The 15,224-nt window shown below is 42.4% G+C and overlaps 1 pseudogene; it reads right to left on the bottom strand.

The window, feature by feature from the left end:
• Positions 1-916: 916 nt before the first annotated feature.
• LOC119347779 lies at positions 917-3,572 on the bottom strand (annotated as a pseudogene).
• Between the last annotated feature and the right edge of the window lie 11,652 nt (positions 3,573-15,224).

Below are 15,224 nucleotides of genomic sequence, written 5' to 3' on the forward strand. Positions count from 1 at the left end.
AACTAAGATATGAGTATATCCATCTACTGCTACCAGTAGATGTGTTCGGCCTCCTTTTGAGGATTTTTTGAGTGGGCCCACCATGTCGAGTCCCCAGGTGGCGAACGGCCAGGATAGTGGTATGGTTTTGAGTTCTGATGCTGGGGCGTGCGGCCTGCTGGCGAGTTTCTGGCAGGCGATGCAACATCGCACGATATCCTCCGTGTTCCTCATTGCGGTTGGCCAGTACAACCCTGCTCGAAAGTCTTTGGCCATGAGTGCGCGACTGCTCGCGTGGTGCCCGCAGGTGCCTTCGTGAATCTCGAGCACCAGGGCTTTGTCGTCGTCTTCATCAATGCACTTTTGGAGGACCTGACCTACGACGCCACGGCGCCATCGCATCGAAGGTGCCCAGCCATGTCTGGCGTTTCGCGGCGTCCAGGCGGTGGTCACCTACATCCAGTGGATGGCGAACAGGGTCAATTTCTTCTGGTGGAGGCATCCGTGGCACCGAGATCCGTGACAGATGGTTGAGCGCGAGCTTTACTTGATCCCCGATGTCGCTAGGTGCTGGCAGGCGCACATCTCCATCAACCCATTGATGTGTTGCTTTCAATAATTCATAAGTTGGGTCTATCCAACTCCGTTGTTAGCATGACAACAATGTTCTCATATATTGATAGGATACTCACAATGCTCGTGATTAGGAAAACAAGATCATCATCAATACATGAGATTGTCTTAGAGGCATGATGAGGGATGAATTGGTGTTTACATTTCCACAAATGTATTCAGGTTTTCCATTGAATCTCATATTCAAGAACCAACACACTTGTACAACAGAAATATAAACTTAATAATGAACATGGAAATGACATAATAACATTTTTATTGCCTCTAGGGCAGATTTCCATCAGTTACAAATTTATGCAAAAATAGTTGTTTCTTCAATCATAATCATTACAATTGTATAACAATTACAAATTTAGCCTTAAAGATAGTCATATATTATAACATCGCAACACAACTAGTTCCCCTGATACAAAAAGATTAGGAGCATTTTTTATGTGCGCTTCCGACCATAGCTCATAATAATTACAATTGTATAGCAATTACAAATTTGGCCTTAAAGATAGACATATATTATAACATCGCAACACAACTAGTTTCCCTAACACAAAAAGATTAGGAGCATTTTTGATGTGCGCTTCCGGCCATAGCTTGGAGCAATCTTGGTACCGGGGGCATTGTGATCTCAACCAGGCCTTCGAGAAATTGAACTACCTGTCCCATTGTTGGCCGATCAAGCTCATCATCCTGGATGCACCAACATGCAACCTTGCAAGCCAGTTCAACCTCATCCAATTTGATGTCGCCATCTAGCTTGTGATCTACCAAACCCTTGATGTCTCCTTTGAGAAGCTTATGTGAGGCATACACAGGGAAATAAACATCAACATTGCCACCACTAGGACATGATGCACATGAGTTCCTCCTTCCAGATATTATTTCCAGCAACACCATCCCGTAGCTATAAACATCGACTTTTGGTGTAATAGGAACACCGCTTATCCATTCAGGCGCAAGGTACCCTGTAGTTCCTCTCATTGTTGTCAATACTCGGCTATAATCCCTTCCTATAAGTTTTGCCATTCCAAAGTCTGCAATTTTTGGAAGGAGTGAAGAATCAAGAAGTATGTTTTCTGGCTTGATATCACAGTGTATGATGCAGTCTCGGCAGCTGTCATGCAAGTAGGCCAACCCTCTTGCAACTCCTAGGCCTATCTGATATCTAGCAGTCCAATTCAACATGGTAGAATTGCTTCGAAATAGATGGACATCAAGAGAGTGATTTGACATGTATTCATAAACAAGCAACCTCTTGGAACCATCACAACAGAAACCAACAAGCTTAACCAAATTGATGTGTTGAACAGCTCCGATTGTGCTCACTTCGGCTCTGAATTGCTTCTCTCCTTGATAAGCACCATCGACATCTTCACTGCTACGACATTGGAGCCCTTTATAAACCCCTTGAATACAGAACCAAAACCGCCTACCCCCAACTTATCTGTGAATTTGTTTGTTGCCCGTTGTAGATCATTGTATCCGAATGCAATGATTCCAGTACAAACTTGAGAATCACTCAGTATCTGACCAGAGTTCTTCTTTTTGTTTCTCTGGATCATTATTAAGAGGATAAGTGCAAATAGGCCTAAAACAAAAACACCTGTACCAGTGACAATTCCAATAACAATTCCTCTTCTGTTGTTTTTCAAACTTTGTACATCTTTAGCAGAAAGACGGAGGTAAAGAGTTTCTCCGTTAGAATTGGCAGTGCCACTACATGGTAGTGCTCTTATGTTGAGCAATTTATTATGCCACATAGAACATCCATTGTCGCCAAAGGAGTAGGCTGTGCAAGAGCAATTATTCAGGCAAACTTGTGCGCACTCACTTGCACTTGCAGCAGCATCTACTTCTGGGGCATCCTTGGGCAACTTAACACATGGCATAGAATAGAACTTGTCTGTGGTATGCGTTGTGCCTCTATTGCTAATGCAGTCTAACTTAGTCTTCCTCGAGCACCCACCTGCTCGATCTTCTAGGTCCCAGTCCTTGGGGGATGTTATTGTGAAGCCCTCCATACAATTGCATTGTGGAAAATTATTATCATTGCAGATTGTGAAAGGCCCACAAATTGCATCAACGTCACACTGATCTCTTGGTTGGGCATTGATCATTACCCAATCTGGTGTGCGCTTCATCCAAATGAATGTCTTCATTTGACCCGAGATGTCAATTACATGACGAGTAAGCATATTTGGATCCATATATTGAGGCACTAATTTATATGTCCAGTACTTCTCTTTGTCACTGTGGACAAATTTTGCACTAATAGAGTGGCGGGCAGCCATCTCTGGAATTCCAGAAAAATATTTGCCGTTCCATGCACCGCTGGACCAATAGGGTATGGATGAGTTGAGTGCTACAAGCACTATCTGGTCAACAGCGGCCGGGTCTACCTCATAATAATAGACACCGGTAGCTGGGTCAGTCAAGCTTTTCCAAGAAACAAAACGGCGATTCAGGCCGGTGGCCTTATCCCATCCATGCTTGGCCCCAGGAAAAAATGTATCCGTGGGGTGATCAAAGCTTTGCCATAGAAACTCTGACAAGTTTGAAGAGTCTGTGAGTACGAGATTTCCAGTACTCAGCAGCCTAGCAGTGGTGCTATTTCTGGAGATGTTTGCTTGTGTGGACCAGATTATGGACATGGTGGACCGGTTTAAGATGACAAGGTTGCCATCGTGGGAAATGGTGAGCTCAACTGAGGTCGTGTTCTTGACTGGGTTATCCCTATTTCCAACCCATGCTGGAGTGAATTTAGGGACTGCGTTGAACCATATGCCAAGGTACCAGTTGGTGGTGCCTTCGGTCTGGAAGAAGCCGAGCGCGTACCTGCCATTGCCGGAGATGAGCTTGTCGTTGACGGCAAGTGATTGGCCGGCCAAGATGGTGTCCGTCGCTGCAGAGTTTGCTGGGGTGTGGATGCAGGAGAGCAGGGTGAAAACAATTAGGAAGGGCGGCATGGTGAACGGTGGTGAGGGCGCGCAGACTACTGCAGAATCGTGTTGTGCAGAGGCTGCAAATATAGGCTGGTGCTCAGCTCGGTCATAGCGACAAGCACTGGTGAGTCTTTTTGTGTGTGCGTGTGCGTGTGACTAAGTAAGCACTTCTGTTCAATCACAAAAAAAGAAGAAAATAATAGTATAAGTAAGCACTGTGAGTCAAGCACAACGTCCAAACTAGCACGTGGTGTTGAGAGCTTTTCCAGTGGCGATGGTGAAATGCGTCTTGCAGAGCACCAGACACATGCAGGTTGTGTTCTGGACTGATGTATTGCGTATTCTAGTTGAGCACCAGAGCGCCAGAGCACGGCAGGCGACCAATGTGTTGTAGTTTTGCTCTGGACTGGGTATGCGTGGTGGAAATTGGAGAGTGTGGAGGAAGAAGAACGCCATGGGCGTGAGCGCCAGACACCTGGTTCGCCGGTCGAAATCTCGTCGTCACTGCCCACGACAGACCGGCCTGAAGAGGTCTTTGCCCACGACAGACCGTCCAGAAGAAAATTGCGCATGGCTTCGTCATTTACTCTTGTGTTCCACTTACATTTTCAGAGTAAAACTTATTGTTATATCGAATATCCAATTCTGAGCCCAGGCTCATCTGCACCCGATGCACAGTAAATTTAAAAAAACTAGAAAAATTCAAAAAAAAATATTTTTTTTGCATGGAAGATATTTAAATGCGTGAGGTACGTGCCAAATTTCAAAGCATTTGGTCTTCTGAGTAGCTCTCATAAACAAAACAAAATTGGGTCAAAATAGTGCACAAACAGTAAACTTTTTGATAGATCCGACATTTTTCTTTTTTGCTGAGAGCTACTTGGACATTCAAATGTTCTGAAATTTGGCACGTGCATCACGCACTCAGGCATCTTTCTCCACAAAAAATCAGAAATTTTTAAATTTATTTAGTATTTTAATGATGTTTTTGTTCACTCCGGGCTCATTTGAGCATGGGAGCCAATACTCCTCACTCATTGTTATACAGTAGCTTTATTATTTTCTTTATAGATTAAACAATATGGGAGATCCTCGGCTCCCCACCACCTCCCTCCTCCCCAGCCGCCGCCAGGCAAGGCCCGCGCGGTGCCGGCGGCGGCGGGATTTCTCTCTGGCGGCGGGCGGCTCCTCGGCGCTCTGGATCTGCATGTGGCGGCGGCTGCATGGGGAAAGCTCCTCGGTTCATGGCTGCACGGGGCAACGATGCAGCTCCACTTCCTGCATGGGCGTCCTGCTGTGGCGACTTGATGGTCGGGCGGCACAGCTCTCCCGTCACGGCAAGACTGCCCTCTGCTGCTGGATGGGCGCCTTCGTGCGACGCCGGCTTGTCTCTTCTTGTGGCTTGGCTCCGGCTTGCTGCAGGGCATGGAGGCAACGAGGTCGCGGGCTCCAGCGACTCACCGACCCGGCGTGGTTGCTCAATTCAGATCTGGACGGCTTGGTGGTGGTGATCCAGATTCGATCGGTCGAGTGGGGTGACTGCAGACTGTGTTGCAGTACCTCTTGCGGCTCCATGGCAACGGTGGTCACCAAGGGATCTTCGGGAGGGTTAATCTCTCTATGTCCAATGGTTGACTTCGGTGGTGAGATCTCCGGGAGGGTTAATCTCTCTATGTCCAATGGTTGTGCAGTGGCGGCGTTCATCGTATGTAGCTGCTGGGATTACGGAAAAGTGGTGGCGACAACAGTTGAGTGACTTCGAAGGTGGTGCTGTGAGCACCCGGTCGCGAGATCCGGGGTGAAAGCCTAGGTTGACCTGAGTTGGTTATACCTGGCAATGGCGATGTTTTTTTACGTCGTTACCTTGTTGAAGGCATTGCTCGAATATGCTTGCACTAATTCTTCAGGGTGAAAACCTAGATTCAGGCCTTGGTGGTTGGATCCGGTGACGGCAACACTTGAGTGTTACTCCCTTCTCGAAGGCGTTACTGTTGAAGAACCTCGTCGTCTGTATGATGTCATGAGATGGTTGGTGCGGATATGGTCGTTGATATAGTTTGCCGATCGTGGATCTGGTCGCTTCGGGTTTTTCTTTTACTCGCCTACACATAGCTTTGGTCTTATATGTCTTTGCTATCTCGCGTGTTTTTTGGTGTGCGTGTGTTGGTGTTGGCTGTGTGCATCCTAGTTATGCAGAGGCCGGGTGTGTGTTCTTTGGGTTTGTATCCTCTTGATGCTCCTCTTTGAGCTAATAAAATCCACCCTTTATCGAAAAAAAAGGAAATTATAAGTGGATGCTATCTATCTATCTATATCTATATCTATCTATCTATCTATACCTATACTAATTACAGACTCCCAAAAAATTACCACGTTAATTAGAATTTACGAGCCTTTAATCTGATGGGACTGAATTATTACGATGTATATCAACCTGTAAACTCCAAAGCCGAAAAAACACTCGAAAGGCCCAAAATCCTTCTTGGTAGCAAAGAAAATGCAAGAAGAAAAAAAAACTAACTTAATCTAGAGGGGAGCCAGTTATTACGGTTGAGATCTTTCTATAGGTTTTAAATAGTTTTTCCATTAGATTAACCCATGTGTCTATCTAAAGCCAGGTTGAACACATACCCTGTAACAGCTAGGTCCCGCACGGCTCCTAGAGACTTTCTCTCTCTCCTTTTTTCTCTCGTGGAAATCAAAACGGATCTCCTATCGCCTGATCTGCTTCTTTTCGTTCGTGCTATGGTGGCGCAAGGTGGAGATGCAAATCTCTTACTGTTGCTTCCCTCTCGATCTGGTTCAGCGGGAAGTTCTATCATATGGCATCCTCATCTTTCGGCCATACAGGAGCAGCGACATTGGCATCCAGATGCGCAGCAGCTTGGACACGAGTTGAGGATCGTGTGACTCTCTCGGAACACATCCCGCCATGGGAAGTTAACGTGGCCAGCGGATGCACAAGCCTGATCGTTTCTATGACATGTTCTTCTCCTGCTGAAAGCTCTTCTCTTTCCTTGGCGTCATGTCCGAACAGAGACAAGAGATGAACGGCTGCACGTACATGGCAGGAGATGCAGTAGTACGCGTAGGTGTAGAAAGGAGCCGGCAGCGACATAGTCGATCGCCATCCCCAGCAAGCAGAAGGCGAATTGTATGGCCCATGAGGCCATGAGGCGTGGAGCTTGCCAGCATGCATGTATGACACGGCTTCTACGAGGCTAGGAAGTTGCCTCCCAGTGCCATGTTGGCGCTGCCTCCTCGCAGCGCCGCTCTTCTTCTTCCTTGCGCTCTCTTCTTCTCATGGTTTTGCCTCACACAAGAACTCATCTGGGGAAAGAAGACAACACAGACACACACACACACACTTCACCAAGGAGCAGCACAAGAGCTTTGCCGAGAGCATCCTCTCCTTGGTGAACACGCAGTGCTACATTTTTCTACAGGCTCTCACCGCCTTCTTTCATTGACTCAAAGTAGAATATATATACAAGGACCAGGCACTCACGCCCATGCATGTACTCACACACAACTTGGGCACCACTACCTGCCAGCTCTCACGCCACGCCCCACATTACTTGCTCCACGACTAACTACATGCGCTAACCACGGCCTAAACTCTATCCATCCATATGGCTCGGCCAGCACATGTGACCAATCCCAACTACATGCATGCATGAACTACTTACTCAACATTCTCTCGGCTAGGACTCAACAAACTCACGCATGCACAGCTACTCCAACAAACTGAGCGATCTGCCGGTTCACCCGACCCAACTTGATGCACTCCGTCACACTCCAGTCTTAAGTCGCGTCTTGCCACTTCTCGGGACCTTGCCGTATCTCACAGCACCATCAGTATCTCGCCGTGCTCGCCGCATCACACGGCAGCCCGGCATCTCGTCTTCTTGGCGCACAACCAAAGCTGCACTGGCCTACATCACCCTTTTACCATCTAAACTACATGCACATAATAAAACTAAATATGCGGATACATGAATCAAGATTAAACCTAACATGCCATGCGTCCTCTTTCCTGTCCTGCAGGCTCTCTTCCTCCTCCTCCTCCTCCAGTCTTTCACGATCCCAGTCAGTCTCCCCTTTGGCAGCATGGAGTTTTCACCCGGCAGGCTGCACCATGTCATTCCCCGTCTGTGAGATAAGCTTGCGTAAGTGCTTCGCAGCATCGAATCAGCAGTAGTATTTCACGTTCTTAGGTTCAATGGTGTGGCTTGGTTTACGTATGTGTACTGCTTTGACAATGATGACTACAACCAATTGGCCGTATGATCAGCTGCCTGCTCTGTTACAATGAGAAAAAGGCATGAGAGGAGTCCATGCAATTGAAGAAAACATCAAATAGGAAATTTGGGAAAAGCATATATGGAAGTTATTTCCATATCTACTCTTCTGCGCTCCCCTTTTCTCAAAGAAAAAAAAAACTTTTTTCACTCCGTCTGTGAAATGTCCGTGGGCCATGATGTGGTGTGTTTGTACAACAACGAACAATTTGGCTTTGCTGCATGTCTTGATTAAATTAGCTATTTTTCTATTGAATTAACAATGTTTTAGATGATATGTAGATTAGTTATTTTTCTGGTCTGTTTGTACAACAACGAACACATGCATGTCAGATTTTGATCCATTACTAATGCTCTATGTTTTCAAGGATTTGAATTTGCGAGTATTCGTGATGCCTTCCAAAGGTTCAGTGATTAGCACAATATCACAAGCCTAGGTGTTGCTTCATTTCTATATGTCCATCAGGGGGCGTGTCACGGGACAATGGCACAACAATCAAGGTTTCTTACGGCAGGTGTGCAACATTATCAAAGGACTTAGGTTTGTTCATAAATGTAACGAAATCAGATCCTTTCCCATATGAAAACTGCGGTGTGTTGTTCTACAGTCTGCCCATTTCCCCAAGTGCATGATCTACATGATTCAGATGTGTGCATGACGATACCTTAGTCAACATATTTTAAGCTTCTTCAGGCTTTAATATAGTTGTTTGTCCAAAAACGTCTTCACGAAATATATAAGTGGCCTTGCATCTTACGATAAATAAAAATAGTCTTTCAAATATATTAGCTTCGGTAAAATTGGAATTTCCATTCGGACTAGAAAAAATCTTACATAGATTATTACTTGCACCCTTGGTCTGATGTGTGATCATATATTTTTAAGCTATGGCCTTTTGTTGTCCAATCATTGGCTCCAATTTTCCCAAACAATCATGGACTCACCAGTACATGCCTCATAATTACTTTTTCCACACAATAGGACTAGATGTTCCTGATTATAATCTATTCAGTGAAGTTGATTGTCTAATCTTTTATATGTTTAGTTGTTCTACAATGCTCCCCCCTCCCCAGTCGTCAAAATAATCTTTGATACAAAGAGATGTATTTTTGAAGATCAAAGAAAGGTATATTTGTTGATAAAGAAAAACTTTCTAGCCTATCTTCTGATATGCATGTGTCGTTGCCTCTTCTGTCCTGCAAATTATGCTCCGACACTAGAATGAAAGGTAATCCTTTTTCTGTTCTCCATATCGCATAGTTACTGTTGAATAAATTGGTTGTCAATTGCCCATTAGTTTCCTGACAAGAATCCTCAACACTCGACTCCAAAACTACAACATACTAGTAAGGTACACGTGCATTGCACGCATGAGATTTGGCAATCAAATTATGAATACTGTAGTAAATTGTACATGCTTTGCACGCCATTTAAATATATATAAAAAGCATGAGAAAATACATTTGAATATGTATTATCTTTCCTATAGAATCATATCGGACAAGATACAACTTGGTTCTTACCTCTATAGAATCCAGATTGTTCTAGTCTCTTTTTATTAGAGTATCAGATAAGCATGTGAGTAGATGCTTCTAGAACACATGAGATGGTTGAGTTGGGGGTTCAATTAGAAGTCCACGTGGTAGAATCCTATGAGTTGAAAACTATATCCAACGGATGATAATGCTCGAATTTTCCTTCTCTTGACCGTTGGATGGGCATATCCAACGATCAATATTTGAAGCTATTGGCACACTATAAAGTGGTATAGATAAGAGCTAATTGGTAGAAGCTATTTCTACGTTTTACTTTAGGAGTAGTTGCATGCTGGTACAACTTTTTATGTCTACTTTAGTTTGTTATTACTTGCAGTTACAAAGTTGGGTGAATTGTTCATTTACTACATGGCTTTTGTTTGTCCTTCTAATAAAAGTGTCATGCATTTTGGGGCGATTTAATAGATCTTTTTTCTAATTAGGTTTAGGTTTACAGTTCATCTATACATGTCATTTAAAAAAAACCAGTAATCTGAGTCTGGTTATCTTTCTTGGTACTATATGGTCCAACTTTCTTCATATTTTATGAAGTGGTGTGCATCTCATGACACCCACATCCACTGTGATGTTTCCCATTTGTATAACAATTTGAAAATTTGGTAATAGTTCCAATTGATCTGGATTACATGAAAATGTAAGTGGCTGCTAATGGTGGATTGAGTTGTACCATATTTGGATGTTGTAGTTTGTATATTTTAGAAAAATGTGTTGGTATTGAAAGTTGTACCAATCTTCTGGACTTCATTATGTTTCATAGTTAATTACAACTGCCAGAGCCACCCGAGTTTATGCGAGTCAAATAATGTGGATGAAACGCACCTAGATCATTATGTTTATGATGTCACCGTGTCCCCACCTAACAGCTATTCCACTTGGATAATATATAATGAGTATCCACCAAGAACCTATGTTTTTATGATCTTCAGAAAATCCAAGCAATTGATGGGATCATGTTTATTTACCTCTTAGTTAGAATGACATGACTGTATACATCGTATTGTAGTCCCTGTCTGCCTTCCATAATTATGACCCATATGTTTTGTATGTGGTTGTTTGTAAACATTTTAATAATATATATCTTCCTGCGACTATATTTGGTTTTGAAACATTACAAACTATATGATTTTGTTTTTCTGCAGAACTCAGTTATATATTTAATATACTTGGGAGAGTTAATGAATGGAGAATTTTCTTCAAAGGTCTAGCGATTTTCAACATTTTGGTTTCTACATGAGCTCTTGGCACATGTCAAAGAAACTATTCATATTATATGGGGTAACAATAACAACAATGTCATGCCTTTAAATACATTCAAATGTTATCTGGGTGCGTGGTTACATGAACAAATTATTATTTTTTAAGTAATAAACTTTCAAGAGTGGAACACCAAGTATCTTACACAAAATGAATCCTTTTCAAATTGATCTACTAAGTCTATACCTACTAATAAAGCAAGGTGCGCGCTTCGCTAAATTTTTCATCCGTTCACCCATATTTTATTTTTGAGATTTGTTTTCTATCCAAGGTGGTACTATTTTTATGGCCCGTTCTAAAAATTATACAAAAAAACGTTTAGAAAAAATGCATGGTCCACATTCGCAGCGTGCACTTGAGCCTGCTCCCGCCCCACAGCAGGTTGGGCCTCAGCCTGCTCTTTGCAGCCCGTCTAGGTCCCCGATTGACACCCCACAAATGTGTTAAAAAATAAGGTCCAGGCAGGGATTCAAACTGAAGACCTCTTACTTCATATCATAGGTGATTTAATGCAACAACCAACTAAGACAACTAATTGTTGTGACTAAAACTAGGTTGTATTGTATTTCTATGAATTCGAACTGGATTGGGCCTCGGGCTGCGCTCTGGCTGCTGGGTGAGCTCCACCAGCGCACGTATATATATAGCATCAATGTACAAAAAAAGCATACCACTAAAAAATTATGCCGTGATAGAAAAAATAGTATGTATTGATGCAGTTGTTGTACTGCTGGGCCTACTCAGCATAAAACCGCTGCAAAAAAGCATAAAATGGCCGCAATAATGGGCCTTCTTTTATGCGTAGCGAGCCACACAACCATATGTTTGATGTTAAATTGTCCCACCTCGCTTCTTTAGACCAACTCTCCAGTTTATATACGTCCGCAGTTGAGTTTGAATATCAGCAAGATCACTAAAATAGACAATCAGGATCGCTGATTAAAGGAATCATGGGCTGTCTTGGAGGGTGTATTAAAGGAATGATGGATAGAGGATTGTGCAATGGAAAGATATTCACGTAGATGCAAGAATGGATTATGGACGTGCACCCTGCATGGGCAGGATTTTGTGGGCTGATGTGACGGTGTATTAAAGGAAGGATAGATTGAAGGATTGTGGAATGGAAGGATATTAACATACATGCACAGCATGGATAAGCATGGATCGTGGATGTGATGCAAGGCCCTTCTGGGAAGGAATCGACTATGGAATTAATGGGATTGAGAAATCTATATATCTACCCCTATCGTGAATTTCAAAAAAAAAATCCACCAATTTCTATAAATGTTCGTCTATTTTAGAATTGTTTGCCCATTCAAAAGAACATGCTTAAAATCCGTTCGAAATATAAAAAAATGTTCATATATTTTTAAAATGTTTGTAAATAGTAAAAAATATTTTCAAATTTGTAAAAATGTTCACAAATGATTGAAGCTATGTAGATAAACAGTAATACTTCTAAGTCTTTGTGACTATATACCCACGTGGATTTTGAAGAATTAACTGCCGGGGTGGATCGGAATATTATAGTATGTTTTTTTAAAACGTTTCTAAAAATTCAGAATAATTCTTTGAATTACCTAGTTTTTTGACAGCCACGATATTTTTTCAGAAATGTGAACATTGCTTCAATTTGTGAATAAATTTTAAAAAAGAAACATCTTCATGCACCTGTAAACAAATTTTCAAAATGATGCGATGAGATGTGAACAAACTGTGGTCATCGCCAGTGAAGATTATGAAAAAAAAAATCCTCCCATTACAACGCACGGGCACTTTTGCTAGTTACAATCTATATAACTAGTCCGTGCAGTTGCACGGGTTGAGACTAGTGTAGATAATAACTAACGTTGGTTTTTGATCGCTAGAACAAATCATCCAGGAGCTGATGTGCAGAACTTGCATGCAACCAAGCGGGCAGGCTGATTGACTGATGAACAGTAGGCACAACTGCACGTAAAGTTCCCGCCGTACACGTACACGTTAATTTGATGTAGGTAGCTTCTACTCGAGAGTGCCAATCTCGACGGAACTCTCGCGTACTTGGTGACCGAAAAACAGATCGGTTTGATGGCTGTGTACTTAGTATTGGTTTTTCACGAGTGCCGATCTCGTGTCGAGCCTGTTCCCTGTTGTAGTTTGCATTGCTTTTTCATGGGTGTGTCTTTACAACGTGGGATGACAGGATATAAACAGCAGCCAGTGTAAATGTATTACTAGCGGGGTGGATGGCACGGCGCACCCCGCTCCCGTGTTGGTGCCCGTAGTTGGTCTGGGTGCTGTTAGACACAGTTTCTATATTACTATCTAATTTTCGCTTGTTCTGGATGCCGGTTGTAAGTTGGTGGTAGCGTTTTTTGGGGTGTTGCTCTTGGACACGCACAACTGGATGTTGTCGACGCTCTAAAACAAGTTAAACAGAGAGTACTCTACGGTATACAACTTTGACACGTAGCCAGCTGGGTATATTGCTTTTACGCTAACATGTAGCGTATAGAACGATTGGCACCCAAGAAAAGAATAAGTAGGCACTGTGAGTCAAGCACAACGTCCAAACTAGCACGTGGAGTCAATAGCTTTTCCAGTGACGATGGTGAAATGCGTCTTGCAGAGCGCCAGACACCTGCAGGTTCTGTTCTTGGCTGATGTATGGTATTGTAGTTGAGCACCAGAGCACGGCAGGCGACCAATGTATTGTAGTTTTGCTCGGGACTGGGTATGCGTGGTGGAAATTGGATAGTGTGGATGAAGAAGAATGCCGTGGGCGTTAGCGCCAGACACCTGGTTCACTCGAAATCTCGTCGCCGCTCTCCTCCGGTTGCCTACGACGGACCGGCCTGAAGAAATTATGCATGGCTTGATCATTTACTCTTGCGTTTCATTTACATCTTCAGAGTAAAATTTTATTGTTATTTTTTCTTTTGAGAAACCTCATTGCACTTTATTCAGACAACGATGATTGAAGGAATAATTACATGATCATGTGGATTGGCCGGCGCACATATGGTCCTACCCCATTTGTCCGGATCAACATATTTTCGTTTGTCTTTCTTTTCTGTTCCAGTTTTCTTTTGGTCTTATGTAATTATTCGGCTTCATCTGAAATAATATTTTCTTCGGTCTTCATTTTCTTGATGTCTTTTTTTCCCTTTCTTCTTTCTTTTTGTTTTACATTTTATCCAAAAAAATCCTTTTATTTTTTCCTTATTCAAAATTACGTAAACTTTCTAAATAAATTTCTTGTATTCATGAATATTTTATTTTATATATACTTACCTATTATTTTCTAAGTATATGTAAACTGTTTAGTATGTGAAGATAACATTTTATGTACATGAACAAACATATAGATGAACATTTTAGTTCTTATATACGAATTTTTTTTTAAAAGTAAAAATATTAATAGATGAATATAATTTTTTATATGCATGAAATTTTAAATACATGTTGAAGTTTTAATATTATATATTTGATGTTTTTAGATCCCATGAATACATCGATAAAAGAACATAACATTGCATGGATATTGACGCCCATATCACAACACTCAAATACATATAAAAATAGCCACTAATTCTAAGTAGAATGAGAATTAGCAAAATCTTCAGCAGAAAAAGGAGAATTATAAAAATTGTTTTTTCTTCGTTTGATGATTTAGTTGGAGCACGGTGTTTCAATGTATGCATATGATATGGTGTGCCTTAGTTTTCATAAAAGTCAAACTTCACAATCTTTGACCAAATTAATAGATGGGCCGGCCCTACTGCTGCTACTACAATGAAAACGTCCTTTATATGTCCTTTCCTCCTTGCTATCCTTGAGGGGCCGGACATGCTAAAACAAGGTATAATCTGCAAGATTGGCAATGGTCAGAACACTGACATTAGGGCCGAGGCCAATCACATCTCTCATACCGAACCGAGGAAGGATTTCTTATCTATTGCTACCGGTTAATGCATCATGGAATGTTGAGATAGTTTGGTCAATCTTTTTACCTATAGATGCAGAAGCAATACTAAGAGCACCGGTATGTACTCGCAATACCATGGATTTTTGGGCCTGGGCTCCGTACAAGAAGGGGTGATTTACCATGAGTTCGGCTTATAGGTTCATGCTCAAGACCAAGCATCAGCGAGACAGCTGGCTTGAGGAGAGAAGCGGATCATCTACAGATGAAAAAGAAGGAAAAAATCTCGGGCGTCTCAATGAAAACTCACGATCCCGTCAAAGATCAAGGTTTTCATGTGGAGGCTAGCTTGGCATTCACTTCTGACGACAGATGTACTGCACAATAGGAATACATCAGTTCAAAATGCATGCCCCCTATGTGGTTGCGAGGATTCTTGGAGGCATGCGCTTATGTCATGCACTAGTTAAGATGCATATGGGCTCTTTCTGATGATGATCTTGTTTCACAGATAACGGTAAACAATGAACCAAGTGCAAAGAATTGGATGTTCGAGTTGTATGATACCCTGAGTGATGACATGTTCACGAAGATGGTGGTGACACTTTGGTCAGTTTGGTATGCTCGACGGAAAGCTATCCATGAGGCTGTGTTTCA

This window comes from Triticum dicoccoides, unplaced genomic scaffold, assembly GCF_002162155.2.
Source record: "Triticum dicoccoides isolate Atlit2015 ecotype Zavitan unplaced genomic scaffold, WEW_v2.0 scaffold7532, whole genome shotgun sequence".
NCBI lineage: Eukaryota > Viridiplantae > Streptophyta > Magnoliopsida > Poales > Poaceae > Triticum > Triticum dicoccoides.